Source organism: Patagioenas fasciata, chromosome Z (assembly GCF_037038585.1).
Source record: "Patagioenas fasciata isolate bPatFas1 chromosome Z, bPatFas1.hap1, whole genome shotgun sequence".
NCBI lineage: Eukaryota > Metazoa > Chordata > Aves > Columbiformes > Columbidae > Patagioenas > Patagioenas fasciata.
The window spans coordinates 28,192,098-28,210,943 of record NC_092560.1 but is presented as its reverse complement, the minus strand read 5'-3'; the positions used below and the strand labels follow the sequence as shown (position 1 = coordinate 28,210,943).

Sequence of the window (18,846 nt, the reverse complement as noted above, 5' to 3'; positions counted from 1 at the left end):
CCGTTTCTGTATTTTTGTCTCTCCTTATCTCCCCCTTTTTTTTTTTAATTTTCTAGTTTTCAAAATTGCTGTTTAACAAAGCCAACCATCTAGGTACAAGAGTCTTAGAAAATAAATCTTTATTCCCCAAAAAGTTGTACTGAAAACTATCCAAGATCAATTCTGAAAGTCATTGGTTGTTATAAATTTAACAGAAAGCCACAATGAAAAAAATCACCCAGAAAATTAAATGCCTAAAAGTTAGGAAATGACTAAATAATGAGTGTGGAGGTTATAGAAAGTATGAACAAAAATAGTAACATCATTTACTGTGTGTTGATATATGTGAGATACTAAATAAGATATATATATATATATATATATATAACAATACATCATCTTGTATGTGGGATAAAATACATAACATGTATATGTAGAATTATATACAATAGTACATATAAGACTATAAATTAAATATATAAAATAATTGAAATAGCACCTTTTTTTTCTGCTGAAACAGATAATTAAGTATGTAAAATTTATTATTTAATTAATACATAAGAAAAAAAAGCACCTTTAGCTAACTGTCCTTGACCTTAATTTCTCTCCTAGCTTGGGAACTATTTCCTAGGCTTCATTGCACAGGCTTAGTCACACTGTTTTGATGCACTACACAGACCTGCACAGCCTGAGCTGCCAGAGTAAGTTATAGTAACAGGAGTAATTACTATGTGCTAATTTTGAAATACAAATTAATTTTGAATACCAATGCTGAAGAAAGACAGAAAACATGGTTCTTCATTAGGGTATCTTTCAGATATGCTTTCTATCTGCTGATGAATCATATGCTTTACAGCAGACTCATCACAGAATTACATGGTTGAAAGGAGGAATATTGGCTGTCTGCAGGCCAGCTTTGGAATATTAATGCATAAGGTGGTATTACAAGGGTATCCTAATGCCTTAAGAACACAGAATTTTCCAGCTAGAGCATCTCCCGAGAGACATAGACAGGAACCACGACAGCCAGGTGGCTACTGTACTTGGCACAGCTGCTGAGCAGCCAGGTATTCCTGCTGAATGCCAGTGCACCTTGGTCTGAAAAAGATCAGGCAATGACAGCTGCTGCATAGGATGAAGCAGAATATGGTTCTTACACAGCTTTCATTTCCAAACCTGTGCTTAGCTATACAGGGTAAGAGAATCATAGAATCACAGAGTAGTTTGAGTTGGAAGAGACCTTCAAAGGTCCTCTAGTCCAACCCCCCTGCAATGAGCAGGGATATCTGCAATTAGATCAGGTTACTCAGAGCCCCGTCCAGCCTGGCCCTGAATGTCTCCAGGGATGAAGCGTCTACCACCGCTCTGGTCAACCTGTTTCTGTGTTTTACCACCCTCATAGTAAAAAAATTCTTCCCCATCTCTAGCCTGAATCTTCCCCCCTTTAGTTTAAAATCATCACCACTTGTCTTATCACAACAAACCCTGCTAAAAAGTCTGTCCCCATCTTTCTTACAGGCCCCTTTTAAGTACTGAAAGGCTGCAAACAAGGTCACCCCAGAATCTTGTCTTCTCCAGGCTGAACTGGCCCCAACTCTCTCAGCCTGTCCTCACAGCAGAGCTGTTCCAGCCCCCTGATCATTTCTGTGGCCTCCTCTGGCCACTCTCCAATAGGTGCATGTCTTTGCTGTACTGAGGGATCTAGAGAAGGACAGAACTCCAGGTGGGGTCTCACCGGAGCAGAGCAGAGGGGCAGAATCACCTCCCTCGACCTGCTGGCCATGCTCTTTTTGATGCAGCCCAAGATACAACTGGCCTCTGGGCTGCAAGCACACATTGCTGGCTCATGTCCTATCTTTAATTCACCAGTACTCCGAAGTCCTTCTTTGCAGAGCTGTTCTCAATCCCTTCATCCCCCAGCCTGTACTGATACCAGGGGTCATCCCGACCCAGGTGCAAGACCTTGCACTTGGCCTTGTTGAATGTCATGAGGTTCGCATGGGCCCGCTTCTCAAGCTTGTCCAGGTCCCTCAGGATGGCATCCTGTCCGTCAGGCATGTCAACTGCACCACTGTGCTTGGTGTCATCCACAGACTTGCTGAGGGTGCACTCAATCCCATGTCTGTGTTAGTCAGATATCAAACAGTACTGGTTCCAATACAGACCCCTGAGGGACACGACTTGTCACTGTTGTCCATCCAGACATTGTGCCATTGATCACTACCCTCTGGGTGTGACCATCCAGCCAGTTCCTCATCCACTGAACCCGTCCAGCCATCAAATCTCTCTCTCCGATTTAGAGAGAAGGATGTTGTGGGGGACCATGTCAAAGTCTTCACAGAAGTCCAGATAGATGATGTCCATAGCCATTCCTTTGGCCTCCATCATAGGAGGACTCCAGGTTGGTCAGGCAGGACTTGCCCTTGGTGAAGCCATGTGGCGGTCTCGAATCACCTCCCTGTCCTCCATGTGCATTGGCAGAGCTTCTAGGAGGATCTGTTCCATGATCTTTCCAGGCACAGAGGTGAGGCTCACAGGCTGCTGGTTCCCGGGGTCCTCCTTTCTACCCTTTTTAAAATGGGTGCAATGTTTCCCTTTTTCCAGTCACCAACGACATCACCTGAGTGACATGACTTGTGAAATATCATGGAGAGTGTCTTGTCAACTACATCAGCCAGTTCCCTCAGGACTCTGGGATGCATTTCATCAGGTCCCATAAACCTATTCAAGTTACTTGAGTGGTCAGGAACCAGATCCTCACAGTGGGAGGGACTTTGATCCGCCAGTCCCTTGTGGTTCATCCACTTGAGAGGTGTGGGAGGAGAGCTTGCCAGTGAAGACTGAGGCAAAGAAGTTGAGTACGTCAGCCTTCTTGTCCGTTGTTAGCAGTTTGCCAGTCTTGCTCATCAGGGGCCTACGCTTCCTTTGACCTTCCTTTTCTGGTTGACATGCCTGTAGAAGCTCTTCCTGTTATTTTTTGTATCCCTTGCCACGTTAAGCTCTGGCTGCACCTTGGTCCTCCTGATCCCAACTCTGCACAACTGGGCAGTGTCACTACTCTTCCCAGGACACCTGTCCCTGCTTCCACTGCCTCTGGAAGAGGCCTAAACCTTGGATTGAAAGTCAAAGAAATCGGGTTAATTCATCAAATATGTAGTGCATAATAAGCGATAATAGATGTATTTCTTCTGTTCAGGTTTCCATCATCGGTAGTTTAATCACTTCTGACATTTTACTCAATCTATAATGACTTCTTATTTTCTGTTAATGGCGAGTCCTCATGTGACATTAAATGAAGCTTGCTCAGACTCATAATTTTTGCATATCTGTATAGTTGTTATTGTGTCTTTGAGAGATTTTATATCAGGGTATTTCACAGACCATTTTATATCTCTAGATACAAGTTCTTTTTAAAATGAGAGAACTAAAAGATCAGCCTTGATTTTCACCTGAAGTAAAGCTTGAATGTGTATTTTATTAGAATGTAGGAGGCCTTTATTAAAAATTTGTAATGAAAACCATAGAAATTCAGAACTTATTTATAAAATATTGCCTAGTGTTCTGCAACTTCATGAAAACAATTAGAAAGTCTTTATTATTTTGTACTGAGGTAATATTATCTACATATTTTGCTATATAATTTATAATTTCCCAAGGATGAACTAAAATTTAATCTTAGAAAGTTTTTTTTTTTCATGGATACCAATCTAGATTTGCACCTAAATGTTCAAGTTCAGAGAAATGTGTAGATAAGGCTTTAGATCAGGATCTTTTGGGGAGACAACCCATTACAAAATGTGGGCTATGATCTATTTTCGCAACAGTATTCCATCACATAATCCCATTACACTACAAGTTATATTGTCTTAAATAATTCAACTGCATTGAAGGCCATTTTTTGAACATTTTTTATAAAATGCAGTCAAAGGGAAGGAACACGTTTTTCTTGTTTAAATCAAATTCTGCTCTTTCTCAAAAGCATTAAAATTACCCTAAGTTAGAGATTTCTTTTAAATTGTTCTTTCAGGTGAAACTTACCAACTTCCACAAGAAAGTAAATTCTCAAAGTAAATTACTCTTTTAAATTAAAGATATCTACTTCCACTGGTTTTACTAGGCTTTTAAATTACACATTTTATTATTCTTTTCAGGGTCTTCCTAAAATACCTTTTGCACCTGTTATCTGAGAAGAATGCTTTGCTAGTTCATTATACACATTAATGGCCTACGTACCAAAACAGAAATTCATTCAACCTAATAAATATCTTGCCCAATGCACTGAATCAGGCACTGAGTTTACTAAAATACAAAAGAAACTGCTAACTTCCTAAAAGTTATAAAAATATAAAAAGAAAAGCAAAGTTTGATAATTTTGTAACACCAAAAAGAAAAATATAAGTATACCAAAGAATCTTTTGAGTTTTACAAAGCCAGTTTTATTTATCAATATAAAAGTAGTTTAACTTTTACAACATATAAGGCATACAAGCAATAAAAGAATGAACTTGCCTACTTTTAACCCAAACTTAATAAATTATAGACTATATTGTAATGACAAGGACAGTATTACTTCCAAATACATTCCTCAGAGAATGCTCTGTTCTTCAGAATGAAAAATTAATTTCACTTCGTGAGAGAAGGATACCACAGGAGGAACAATTTTTTAGCACCTGTCTTTGAGAAAAGCAGGCCTAAAGAGTGATTGTACTGTACAAGAGAGTATTTTGAGGAAAGAAAATTCTGCAAATATCGTATTTAGTACATAACTGTTCTGCATGCGCTTGGGCAATCACCTTCAGGATTTTTAAAACTGTAATCATATACTCAATGAAGCTTATCTTCTCCAAACTGAAGTCCTGGTTCTTCTAATTTTTTCTTGCAAAGAAGCTGTTCCACAGCATCAGTGTTACAGCTGCCCTTCTCTGAGCTTCCTCTTAACTCCTCTGCATCCTTCTTAGATGCAGAAAACAGAACTGGACACAGTACCCACAACCCACAGGCTCACCAAGGTTTTGAGCACAAGGAGATACCTCTGACCTGTTTTCAGCACCCTTTTGGTGATTGCCAGCACACTGTTGTATTTTCAGCTGCAAATTCGTACTGGGCCAATGACTGGTGACTCCCAGAACTCCCTCCTGACCTGTAACAAAAACATTTAATTGCATGCTTCATGTATCTCTCATTCTGACTAGAATCATGTTTTCAGTACTGAATTTTGCCATCCTTCCTGAGTCAAAAATAAAAGCCTATGAGTACTACTTCTAAAGCAGAGCACAGAATAGGAAATACCTTTTCTGTGGTGGTTTGCATCCTTGGCTTACACTTCATGGAGAGCCATTCATTTGAATTCAGCCCTACTGATTTTGCAGAAGGAAGAAAGAGAAAATGATAGCAGAAAAGCTTAATATAATGTAGAATCAGTTTTCTTAATATAAAAATTATTTTTTTCCTGTTATTTACATTTCCTCCAGGAGAGATTTACCTTCTTGTTATTTACCCCGAATCCTTGACATTATGCTGGAAGCTGCTTCAGAGGTCAGGCAGCACTACTTAGGACATCCATCCAATATGTGCAACTATTTAAAAGAGCCTGAAACAACATGGTTTTGGATTCTCTTGGCTAGATGAAGCAGTTGGGACAACATAGAAAATTAAGGAAGAATTTTAATATTGTTATTGTTCAAGAGCCTCGGAGGAGTGACTTTTCAGAAACAAAAGCTGGTATAGTTAGTACTTTACGTGTATTTAATACAATCCAAATTGAAAAACTGAACACAAAATAGATAAAGAGACTTCATCTGTTTACAGTAAGAAACCTCACATGACTCACTAAAGAGTCTGCAATCCAGCTTGAACTTTCTCAAAATGATAGTTGCATAGGAAATTGGAAGACTGGGACTTCAGCAATTAACTGCACTCTATATGTGGTTGATGGCACTTAGAAAACACTAAGAGAAACCTCCCATTTTCCTCAAACAGTAATATTTTTAAGAATTGTAGACAAGGACAAAGACATTTTCACAACAGTGACATATACACAGTAACATTTGCTGGATGTCTGGCAGCCAGCCAATCTTAGGCTCATTGTTTGAAACATGTTACAGGACAAAATCCAGCATCACAATCAGTGCATGTGGAAGCTGAAGGGGGTGGAATGAAGGGAGTGGGAGTATAGAAACATGAGTCTAGGAGTATAGAAGTATAGGAGTAGGAGTATAGAATATGCTGTCCCAGTTGTGAGGTGGTATTTGTTTGATGGTACCTGAGAACTGGTTATATAAATATTTTTATCAACAAGTAAATAATATTTTCCCTGGACTTCACTGCCAGTAATGTCTAAGTCTAGAAGCAGATTGTTCTTTTCTCACAGATTTTTTCTCTGTTCTCCTCAACACCATTGCATGACCTTTTACTCCTGCTTGCAGCTCTAATGCCTTGTTCCAATTTTCTCTATAGAAGTCATAAATAAATCATTGTACTGGCAGAGAAAACAATCTAACAGGAATGGTGTTTCTGTGTGTTCTCCCACATACATTAACTGCTGAATATAAAATCACTATACAAATACAAACAGATCACTTTGTTTATGTTACTGGGCACCAATCAGTAGCCTGCAAATTCGGACCTCCTACCGACAAGGAACACTGTAGATACAAACCATGCTGACACTGTTTCTGATCCAGTTTGAAGGTATAATGATATAGTGATGCAGGAGTTTTTAGCTGCCATTTTTATTATTTAGTTGTATATAGTGCCTGCTCATTTTACATTATCACCTGAAAAGTCCAGTATGTTTTACTGTGGCACGTGGCCTAATGCATTACACCGTATGTGGTCGGTTGACCTTGGCTGGGTGCCAGGCGCCCACCCAGCTCTTTCCTCTCCCGAACAGGGCGAGGGGAGACAAAGTAAGAGGGAAAACTCACAGATTGAGACAGAGTGATCGCTTACCAATTACCAGCATGATCAAAACAAGATCAACTTGGAGAAGATTAATTCGCTGCAATTAAAAAGATAGTATGGTGGTGAGAATCAAAGACAAAATCTAAAAACACTTTCCTACAATCCCCCTTTCTTCCTAGGCTCAACTTCACTCCTTCACTCCCCGCTCCTCTACCTCTTCCACCCCAGGCGGTGCAGGGGGCTGAGGAATGGGGGTTGTGGTCAGTCCATGACAGCTCCTCTGACGCTGCTCCCTCCACGTGCCGTTCCCCTGCTCTAGCATGGGGTCCCTCCTACGGGACACAGTCCTCTAGGAGCCACTCCAGCGTGGGTCCTTCCCTGTGGTCCAGTCTGTCAGAACAGCCTGCGCCAGCGTGGGTGCCACACTGGCCATGGCTGCTGCCAGCAGCCTGCTCCTGCCCGGGCTCTGCATCAGCTGCTGTTGCCCTCCAGGCACATCCACCTGCTCTGGCATGGAGTCCTCCATGGGCTGCAGGTGGGTCTCTGCTCCCCCATGGACCTCCATGGGCTGCAGGGGACAGCCAGCCTCACCATGGTTTGCACCATGGGCTGCAGGGGAACCTCAGCTCCAGCACCTGGACACGCTGGAGACCAGAACCAGACCAGAACCCCAGCCTCAAGAGATGAAGTGGTACACAGAAAATTTATATGTATGATTATCAGGACAGTGTAAGGCACACATGCTTCTCAATCTTGAAATGTTCTATTCTGAAAACTGAACACCTTTTTTTTTTTTTTCCTGGCTATATATTCTTAAGGATAACTGTTATTATCTGAATAACAGAGGCAAATGGATACCTGCAGGAACAGTGTTCCCAGAGACAATATACAGCAGCTGGTAATAATAATAATGTAATTCTCTCTCTGAAAAGAACACACTAATTGAGAAAGCAGCTACTGCCCACTGTACGTCTAGCCAGGTCAGAAGAGCAAAGCAAACTTAGAAATATAATGAATTAAAAATACATAAGGTAAATAGCAGTAACAGCCTGATTTTTTTTAATATAAAATGATCTTGACAAGGTATGTACAGTTGCCATCACAGTTCGTTCTAAGAGATACTACTGCTAATGACTCAGTGAGCGCATACCCAGAAGAGTACTAGATGAGGAGACTATCCTGCACCAAGTACTAAACAGAAGCTAGATGTTTTTCAAGGGATGGTTTCATTTAAAAAAAAAGCAAAGCTGGGAAACTGCCTGTACAAACAGCGTGCAATTCTGAGAAGAGTGGGAGAGCAGGAATTGATCAAAGCACCTGAAAAGTGGTTCGAGTGAGATGGTTCTTGTCCCCAATATGTAGCTAACATGGCCTCTTCTGCGGTCTCAGCAGGACTTCCTTGTGAAGACTACTTGTGATGTTCACTGACCCACGATCTACTCTAATTGAATGTTTCAGAAACTGCTGAGGAAATCCAAAACAAGGTATGCCTGTTTGGAGCTGTATTTCTTCAATAATGGTCTTCCAGCATATTTCAGTCTTTATTCTTAGGGGTTTTTTCTAACTCTAGTCTTGACTAATCTAGTTAATTGAGAGACTAGCATTTAATTTTGTGGCAAATCAACAGCTTTAACATATGTTCACTGTGTTCACATTTTCCTGAACAGTGGAAAGCTGCAGAATGGGGGATTTAACCAGTATTTGTCCAATATCCAACAGCTAATTCTATTGATCAAAAAAACTATCTTTCAATTGAAAAAAATACGTTAGAAGAAAAGAAGTAGAAATAACAAGTTTTAAGATAGTACCTTAGAAATGGATCCAAAAGAAGCTTCTGGACAGGGACCTGGAGCAGAGAGTCTCAATGACTACCCATATTCCCTACGTGGCAAATAAGCAGCTCATGAACAAACACATTTAGTCTGGAACCTCAAAGGAAGCCCTGTGCCAGTTTGACTGAAAATAGGCTAATTTTCTTCATGCAGTTAGAAACCTCTCCTTTTCATAGCTATCATGCTCATTATTTAGACTTAGTTTGAGAACAAGAAGATAACACCCCAGCACAGAGTTAGTGTTTTTAATTGCTCTGGTCTGAGAGCCAAGGACATTCTGAGTGCTCTGCCCACAGGTGTGAGGCAGTGAGGAAGGGGGCATGGATGGGGCAGAGCTTGACTGACATCCAGACTGATCGATGACAGTATTCCATCCCATTAGCGTCATGCTTCAGATATAAGGAGAGTTGGGCCTTCTGCTCTTCTGCTCTTTCTCACTCCTGCTTGCTCTGGGGAACAGCTGTAGGAGTTTGGATCAGGAGTTCTAGTTCCGCCTTTTGCCGTTTTGCAGAGGTCTCTGAGCCCTTCTGCCTTTTTCCTCTTTCTTCTTTCTTTGGGACCAAGTAATGTTTCCTGGGACTGGCTGCTCAGTGTGTTTGTGAGGAATTGCCTTGAGTATCTTTTATTTCTATTATATATATATATTTACTAGTAGTGTATCAGTATTTTGTTATTTTACTAAACTGTGTTTATCTCAGTCCAAGTTTCTCCCTTCCCTTTCAATTCTCTCCTCTAGAGGGGAGGGGGTGGGAGGAGGTAAGAGAGGGGGTGAGTGAGTGGCTATCGTGGTTCTATTGCAAGCTCAGGTTAAACCACAACAAAGTCCCCAGACATTCAAGCAGCCAGATACTGAAATCTGCTTCCAGCACTGGAGATTATTTCTTAGGAATTGGAGATTCGTGTATTTGGGAAAGGGGTTACACTGAATCGCAAACAGCAATAGGAGCCTACGTTGTGATCCAGTGAGTTACAATCCCAGGAACTAACCCAAGTCTACATCACTATTTCTGTTTCTTTATATTCAGAATTATCCTAAGGAAAGAAAGATATTTTCAGGTGAAGCTTTACTGTCTGCTTTTGAAACTATTCAACTGGCATTTTCTAGACTTAGACTCTTTTTTTTTTTCACAGTAGAGCTAGCTTTAAGACACTCAGTCAGGTATTTCAATTCACCAATACCTAGACAGGAGATGAACTGTTAGGAAGACAAGACAAGCTCTTTTGCTTCTGCTTTTAGCTTTGCAGCGTGTACTTATTTAGCAAAACAGTTATAAAGTAATTTCACTTTTATGCATGTATGTAGATCTGTTTGAGCCAAGTGGAGTCTATAGCAAAGTTCTTTGCAATTTTCACACTGTAGCTGATAGTTCTTTTATGAAGAAGAGACACAAAAAATTGAATGAGATTAAGAGTAACAGCATGTTGCTGTATCATATGCAATAAAAAACTTTAATATACTGAACTCATCACACAAATTTACATATTAATATTTATAAATGAGTTTGTACTGCTATTCATTATTTATTGCTATTACAAGTTTGTACTGCTATTCATTATTTATTGCTATTTAAGGAGTAGCTAGTCAGGATTTCTAAACAGACATATTGATTAGACTTTGCTCTTAGTGGAAGAAAAAAACACATTTGGTTTACGTGGTTTATCAATTAAAGGGTCAATTTTTTTGGGGGTAGAGAGTATGTCCCAAACATTTCTGAAACACTGAAATATTAAACTGTTCATGCTAACATAGAAAGACACTGTTGGTTGAGCAACCTGTTTTCCCAGTCTTCAAAATAATGTTTTTATTGCAAAGGTAAACCTTGATTTCCAATGTCTCGTGAAAAAAAAACCTCTGCGAGTCTCTGAGAGGCTTTATCAGAAGGTAATTCAGCACACTTGAATGCCTTTGTAATTTTGCTGAATTTTACATATAAGTACCGTACTGACTAGTCAAAAATAATAAAAATTATCTGGTGGCATGTGGCCACATAACTCTGTGTAAAAGTAAACTCATCTCTGTTATCTGTACTGTAATTCTTTAATAACAAACTCATATTGAGCCTGTTGAAGTGTTTTTAGAAAATGGTCATCATGGAGAGTATTACACAGAATGCGTCTACTGAATATGCTCCTTCAAAGGAGAGAGCTTGTCAGAGGTTTTGAGAGCAGCATATACTAAAAGGAAATTAAAAAATAGACAGCCAGAGGCAAAACAGATTCTAACTGCTGACCAAGGAAACAGTGTCCTATATCAAACAAGTTGTATTTGCTTAGTACTAAGGGAGCTGCTAATTGATCATGATGTTTTAGTAATAGTAATGCATTTCTAACTGTTAAAATAATTACTCTGTTCTTATTTGCAGCATGGATGAGGTTTTCCCTGAATTCAGTTTGTACTCCTCTTGAGGTGGTACACATGAATATAGAAAGGGCTTTGCCAAGGCAGAGAGAATAAAATGTACCTGTTGAGAGACCTTGTACTGTTAAAATACTTGTATTAGCACACAGGGCATCTCATATGTATTTCTTTTGCAACTACTTTCAATTAGGACTGGAATCCCAATGTACTAGACACTAACTAGAATTACAGAAAAAATGGAAATGCACTCCTAAACTGTTGATTGGTGTCTATCCACATGCTTTACAAAGCCAATCCGGTACTAATGCATGAAGTGATGCAACATAAACAAAGTGGCCAAATGGGGCAATGAAGACAAAAATGGAATGTTGCAGAGATTAAGCAAACTAGGGTCTATAGTTTAGAACACAGAATATAAACAAATAGATAATAATATATACCATATATAGAATATACAAATAGTCTATATTATATATAAAAATATAAATGTCTATATAAAAATATCTGTTATGAGTATAATATCAAACAGGACTCGGCTCATTGCTAGAACTGGCTCTTCTCAGCATAGTCAGCTGTTTAAGTAGTATATCAGATGTAAGCCCCAAGGAAGGACTTGATAAAGCTTTTCTGGAGATTGTGAAGGGTTTTTTTTCCAATTAAATGGAAGAGAGTGAGTGACAGCATTCGTAAAACAAAAGATTAACTGTGCACTTAAGCAGCAGGAAAATAGAATTAAAACTGCAATTAAATTGTACTTTACATCATATAGGGGACAGAAAAGTTATGAATGATCTGAGGTTAAAAACAAATGTCTTCATGAATCTTGGAAAGCTCTTCCTCTAGTGAGACCACAAAATGGGAGAAAAAATAAACCGTTTCAGTTTAGCTGGTTTATTTTTTCATTGAGTAGCACAAAGGACTGAATGAGCAACACGATTGCTTTGAAGAGCACAAGAAAATGCTGTATTGGAAGCCCTGCAGAAGGCACTGTACTTGAGTCGGTGATCTTGAACAGGCCGTGCCTGGTCTATTGGGACTTGTGCTTGAGAAGCCCATATATGATCAATATAATCTGTAAATTCTAATACACATTTGGAAAAGCTACACCATCTGTGGATCAAGGGGTGGAATGTATTGATCCTCACTGGGAAACTGCTCTAAACCACAGCTAACCTGCGCAGGCATCACATGCCAGTGTGGCCTTCAGGCTGGGCTGTGCCATGCCATGCCATGCCATGCCATGCCATGCCATGCCATGCCATACCATAGCATGCTGGGCCATGCTATACCGTGCTATACCATGCCATACCATACCATGCTATGCTGTGCCACATTGTGCTATGCTGTGCCCTGCTGTGCTGTGCCACATGCCTTCCCCAGCCACAGGACGGACCCAGCCCATGCATGGTGACAGAGCAGTCTGCGGGCAGCTCCTCCTCTGCACCCGCAATTATACCTCCTGTGTGGCCCTTGCCCTTATCTAACAGACCATAAACTGTCATAAGAACATCTTTTAGGGATAGAATTGTCTTCTTGTCAGGAAATTATACATTACCTCAAATGACTGAAAGAGTTTCTCTGTATGGACAGGATCTGCTCTGCAGAGCATGCTATGGCAATATCCACTGGGGTTCTGCTGGATGCTGCATGAAGACAGGCTGCCCAGCATCTGAAAGGATGTAAGATGTTGCTCACTATCTATACTCCTTTGTCTTTTTGAAGCAGTTATCTTGTTAAGTCATTTGTTGTTTGGCCTTTCTTACAGTGATCCAAAAAGATCCCCACACCAGTTCACTCCCACCTCACCCCTACCCCAGTGCAGAACAGATGGTATTTAGTGTTATGCAGTGTTTCTTGAACTATTTCTTGGAAGTTGGACTGGCAAAAAAGGAAGGTGATATAAAAGATTTGTGTGTGCGTGTGTGTGTGTGTGTGTGTGTGTGTGTGTGTGTGTGAGTGAGAGAGACAGAGAGAGAGAGAGAGAGAGGGAGAGAGAGAGTGTGTTTGTCGAGGTTTTGATTGCAGGGTGACAATAAAACGCTGGCAGATGTATTGTTAACCTCCTCTACCCCCGCTTACCCTTTCATTCCCTTCTTCTCACCCCTTCCCACTAAGGACAGGCAATTGGGAAGGAAAGAAGGACAGAGAGAAGAGAGTTGGAAAAGTTAAAGATGTTTTACTAGTGCTACTAATAAGAATAGAGAAAATAATACAAAATATACAAAACCAATCTTGAAAGTCTCAGCAACTGCAGAGCCAGCACCTGAAGTCCTGGATTGGACTCCACAGCCAACCGGAGCTGGATTCAGTCTGTCACTAGGCCTCAGCTTGCAGGGATGACTAGCAAGGTCCTCTCCTAATGTCGGCCATACGGAAAAGCGACGAGATCCTTGTCATCTCCCACTTTTATATGAAGCATCACATGAATGGGATGTTATACTCTGTTGGCCAGCTTCTTGGTCACCTGTTTCTCGTTGCCCCTCTCGCAAGATGTGCATCCATGCTTACCAATAACTTTGCATTCCAGTGCTATGTTTATCAAAACATGTATCTGTTTTTCCAGGAAAATGCAGCTAATATGAAAGCTTTAGCTGACAGGCAAATTCACTAAAAGAGAAACTTGTTTTTAACAAAACCAGGACAGTGTACAACACTACCACTTTAAGCTTGCCTATGAACAGTCTGGCAGAAACTTTATGAGGATGCTTATTCCCACAACATCCTCATAGGTAAGCTCAGGAAGTGTGGGCGGGATGAATGCATGGTGAGATGGATCATGAACTGGCTGGATGGTAGAGCACAGAGGGTTGTGATCAACAGTGCAAAGTCTGGTTGGAGGCATGTAGTTAGTGGGGTTCCCCAGGGGTCAGTAGAGGGTCTGGTCCTGTTCAACCTGTTCATCAGTGACCTGGATGAAGAGACTGAGTGCACCCTCAGCAAGTTTGCTGATGATACCAAACTGGGAGGAAGGGCTGACACACCAGAAGGCAGTTCTGCCATTCAGTGGGACCAGGACAAGCTGGAGGACTGGGCAGAGAAGAACCTGATGAAGTTCAAAAAGGGCAAGTGTAGGGTCCTGCACCTGGGGAGGATCAACCCCAGGCACCAGTACAGGTTAGGGGTGGACCTGCTGGAAAACAGCACTCCAGAGAAGGACTTGAGAGTTCTGGTGGACAACAGGTTGACCATGAGTCAACAATGTGCCCTTGTGGCCCAGAAGGCCAATGGTATCCTAGAGTGCATTAAGAGTGTGACCAGCAGGTTCAGGGAGGTTATCCTCCCCTTCTGCTCTGCCCTGGTGAGGCCACATCTGGAGTACTGTGTGCAGTCATGGGCTCTGCAGTTTAAGAAGGACAAGGAACTACTGGAGGTAGTTCAGCGGAGAGCCACAAAGATGATTAGGGGGCTACAGCACCTTTCTTATGAGGAGAGACAGAGCGAGCTGGGTCTGTTCAGCCTGGAGAAGAGAAGGCTGAGAGGGAATCTCATCTATGTTTATAAATATCTCAAGGGTGGGTGTCAAGAGAATGGGACCAGACTCCTTTCAGTGGTGTCCAACAACAGGATGAAGGGCAATGGGCACAGACTGAAGCACAGGAAGTTCCATCTAAAAATAAGGAGAAACTTCTTTACTTAGAGGGTGACAGAACACTGGAATAGGCTGCCTAGAGAGGCTGTGGAGTCTCCTTCTCTGGAGACATTAAAAAATTCAAAAAGCATCTGTAGAGAGAACAGCATTACTGGCTTATAAAGTAATCAGTGTCATTCAGGCATCCATGTGCACATACATGTTGTCAGATTATTATTGAAAAACATATTATCATAGGCTTCAGAATTTACAATTATTATCAACATATGATTAATTCTTAGAGGAATTCTTTATAGCAAAAAGAAATAATCATAATATATGCCTTCTTCCTTTAGCATCCAGGAGTCTCTACATGGACATGTAAACACAACAAGATTAACTGTATGCATGCAGAAACATTAAATTATATCTTTGCACAGGAAAATTAGTAAATTGTTAAGTGGGAAAGTATGTACATGCTCATGCACATTATGCTATAAATGAAAAAAAACCTTGGGAATACTAAACACTCAGAAAACAAATTAAATAGTCCTCTCTACTGCTAGTAGCACATTACCAAAAACTGACGAATGGTACTTCTTTATTGTTAATTTTTTTCTTTTACCTGACTAACATTTTACTCATCAGAACAAAATCCAGGTTTTCCATTTATCTGTATGCAGTGAAACAGTAGGGGGAGCTCAACGGTTTTTTGCTGCTAAATCTCACAGAATCACGACTATTTTCTTAGCATAAGCAGATATTAATGGTAAAAGGTTTCCCTCATAGAAACAACAAAGATTGAACATGCAATGTAATTCAAAATATAGCCAGATTTTTTTTCTCAGTATTCAATCTAAAATTTAACCACTGACTCTTCTGAAAATTTACCAATATCTTAAAAGTTGTAGATCCATTAAACATTCTTTAGGTTGGAGTAAGAAGTAAACTTCTTGCAATTTCTTTAAATACATAACCACCAAATCAAAGCCAAAATTTTAATTTAGATTCTATGTAAGGTAATGCAAAGCCACAATTAAAAATATAACTGGATGTCTAACAGAAACACAGGACCCAGACAGCCTGCTTCATTATTAGACCCACACCAGGGTAATAAAAGTTTTCTATCCAAATATAGACTTAAACCATCTTAGCCCTCTATACAACTCTCTATATACATCCAAAGCAGCGTTTTGTGCATGTTGAAAAGTCTCTTTTCTCTGTCTCTTCAGACAAATGAGACCAGTCATGTTATTATTTTTCCTACTGATTACTCCATAATTCCCTCAAATATTATTACAGATGCACCAATCTTTCTTAAGAGAATAGAGCTTTATCTAAATTCAGTGTTAAGTTCAGGGGAATTTGGCTAATACACAGCAATCACTGTACTACTACCATTAGCTGTACATGTCAAGCACGAGGATTTTCTCCCTTTCTGCCTAAGTTCAAGCTCACAAATCACCCCATACTGGCCTAGGCAACACAGTATCTGGCTATCTTATGGTTATAATGGAAGTCATATAACTAAGTTATAACTATAGTTACGAGTGGAGGCTTACAATACAACCCACATTTTCCCTTCAGTGTGTAACTGAGTGCCTTGATTCAGGCAGAAGTATCAAATGAAAGCCAGTTATTTTCTACCTTCTAATTCCATTTCTTCACTGTTTAGAATACATTTGCAGGAATCCTACTTTCCTCAAGTATTTGTGATGGCTTTACATAAGACTTAAAGAGGGACATTTTTTCTTAGTACTGAAAGCTTTTCTAATGGATTCTCACATGAAGATAGAAAGATATGTCCATTGTTACCATACTGCCACTTAAATGAAGACGTTGATTAGTCATCATTTTAAGATCCTTCTCTGCACTCACTTTTTAACTATAAAGACTGGAAATGGTCTCCTGGTGGCCTTCTGTTATAATCCTATAAAATTCTCGATAAAAATCATTTAATTGCCCATCCAAAAATGCAATTGACCAAGTAATAATTTTTATGTCACTTATCACTAAGATTATTCCCTTTTGTTTTTGACTAAGAGATCTGGTAGTAATGTGCAAAAGATACCGATGCCCCTATTACATTTTAAAACATACAAAGTACAGGATTCATTGAAGCTTCCAAATTCATGCAGTGAATTTGTGTCTGAATTGCATATTGAAAAGGCAATTTTAAGAAGTACTATCACACGAAAGGAGGTATTTATTTTCTCTTCATATTCACTGGAAAAACTTCACATTGACTCAAGATTTTACACACTCTATGTATGTGAGTGGAAAGAGGTATTCACAGTTTCCTAATTGTGAATTGTCAATCTGCATTCACAGACAAATTAATTTTTACACTGAATTTTCTCCACTTACATTTGTTTGTTTCTATGTTTGCTACCTTTTAAGACCAATGTGAGGGAACTAAAATGCATTGTCCCTTTAAATTTTTTCTAATGGCAGGCTCTCTTTGATTGAGGATGTTGAAACATACATGAACCTGTAATGATAATATGTGGTGTCTACTGGACTTGCACCAAGAGTATCCAATTATTATTTACTCTGCTATGAAATTATTCAGGCAGGCAGAACAATATAAAATATTTTTACTTCCGGTGTTGCTGTAGTAGTGATCACTTTATATTTACAGTTACGCAATTACCCATTTTCAGTCAAACGAGCACAATATGGTAGCCTGGATACATAATTAGCCTTCAATGATAAAAGCAGTAGATAAACAATAGGAGAAAAATAATCACAAAGACAGCAGATGCCAATATTGAACACTTCTCTTTTTACTGAGCTCCTGTAGTACTGTCATATGAACTCATACTCTACCAACCTAATGATGTAATTTGTGTCATAAGCCTATGTCAAGTGTTTTTTTTTCAGGGTTGAAATGCATGATCGTGTTCCCCCAGACCCGTGGACACCACATGGGAATAGCCAGCTGATGCAGCCGATCCAGCGCGGCTTATTGTCACGGAAAGTATGGTCTGGCTCATTTCCCTTGAGTGGGCTCAAAGGGTCATCTGAACCTTTGGGAAGCCAATGCTTATTTAAAATAAAAGCAAACTGACTCAGGGAAGAAAAAAAAAAAAAAGCAAAAGCAGTTCCACGCAGAGTTAAGGAGTTAAATCAGACAGCGAGGGCCAGGGCTGGCAGGAGACTGAGGGTGAGATGGTGCAGTGCAGGGGTGGAAACACGGGGTGATGGAAGGCGGGAGCCTCCCTCTGCCTCTCCTGTGCCCCCTGCCCGCACTGAGCACCAGGGCCTGCTGGTCGCAGCAGGGATCTCACGGGCAACGCGCGCTGCAGAGGGAGCCACCACACCCACAGCGCCTCTCCTGTCCCTGCGGTTGCCATGGCACCGTCCCTTCCTCTCCGCCTCTGCCAGCGCCCTGCAGCCACAGGAAATACAAGCTGCGGACAGGACTTCATCCAGCCCCAAGCTCAACCCGCCGCTCGCCAGCACAGACATCTCGAGAGAACAGCCGGCCACGAGGCGTTATTTCACGGGGAACATTCTCTCATCCCGAAGGGGGGTTCTGGCGGCCGCGCAGCGCGGGCAGGCCGCACGCAGACGCACCCCTTTGCGGCGGGGCGGACCGAGCGCTGCGGCGGGGCGTGCAGCTCGGGAGGCGCCAAACCCCGCGAAACAGCGGGGAGCGGCGGCCGCCACTGCGCCGGGCCACGGGCCGAAACACGGCGGCGTTGACACCACCAAGGTCTCCGAGTGAGGGACGGACGGAAAAGTTACCGTTTCCGCTGCGTAATACGGAGCAGCAGGAAACGGGCAGCGCCGCTCGCCCACGGCCCTCCGCGGCCCCCCGGCCGCGCCTTCCGGCCGGCAGGGGGCGCCGCCGCCGCGCTGCGCCGCGGAGCGGGTGGGAGCCCGGGAGTCGGAGCCGCCGGTGTGTCTGAGGCTGAGTCGTTCTTCCAAAAGGGAGCTCTTGCGCTGGTCGTGCACAGGCGGGTGCGCCCCCATTTGCAAACACCAACGCGTCTTCTTCTGAATGCTCCGCGGAGCCACAGAGGCGCGGGGCGGCAGCCGTGCGGCGCGGAGTGCAGCCGAGCCCCGCACACACACGCGAGGCCGCGCACACCGCGCCTTCCCGTTGGCCTCGGTTTGCTCCCACCTCGCACTGCCAGGGCGGGGATAGGATGCTGTACCACCACCCACTGAGCCTGCGGCAGCGGCTGTAGTTAAAGGGT

General features: G+C 41.6%; 1 long non-coding RNA gene across 1 annotated transcript; it reads left to right on the top strand.

The window, feature by feature from the left end:
* The first annotated feature begins 8,264 nt into the window (after nt 1-8,264).
* On the top strand, nt 8,265-17,651 carry LOC136114787 (uncharacterized). The gene is made up of 3 exons (XR_010653151.2): nt 8,265-8,366; nt 12,664-12,752; nt 17,525-17,651. It is a non-coding gene; the product is annotated as an uncharacterized lncRNA (long non-coding RNA).
* Nucleotides 17,652-18,846: the final 1,195 nt, after the last annotated feature.